This window comes from Oryctolagus cuniculus, chromosome 1, assembly GCF_964237555.1.
Source record: "Oryctolagus cuniculus chromosome 1, mOryCun1.1, whole genome shotgun sequence".
In the NCBI taxonomy this organism is placed as follows: domain Eukaryota; kingdom Metazoa; phylum Chordata; class Mammalia; order Lagomorpha; family Leporidae; genus Oryctolagus; species Oryctolagus cuniculus.
Genome location: NC_091432.1, coordinates 110,220,689 through 110,221,180, shown reverse-complemented (window position 1 = coordinate 110,221,180; position 492 = coordinate 110,220,689).

Here is a 492-nt window from a genome sequence, read left to right as displayed (position 1 = left end):
CTGCCTCCCAGGGTGCACCTCAGCGGGAAGCTGGACTTGGGAGTAGAGCTGGAGCTGGAACCCAGGCGCTCCAGTCTGGGAGGTGGGCATCCCAAGTGGTGTTTTAACTGCTGTACCTCAGGCTGGCCACACACCGTCTCCGTCTCCCTCAACTTGATTCTGGCACACACACCACTCTGCTTGGTCCCTTAACCCTTTCCATTCACCAAGCCATCCCTAGAAGCCCTTCCACCTCTCCCTGACCTCCTTCTCCCTGCTCCACCGTATCCCTACTGCTCTGACGCCCTGCAGTTCCTGGAACCTGCCAGTCACACTCACGGGCTTTTGCACTTGCTGTTCCCCGGCCTGGAACATTCTTCCTCCAGATATCCTCTTGGCACACTCTCTCACTTCCTTCAGATCTCTGCTTAAATGTCACCTCTTTAGAGCCACCACTGATCACGCCTGGTATCTTATGCCACGTCGTTTTCTTCACAGCACTTAGCACCACGG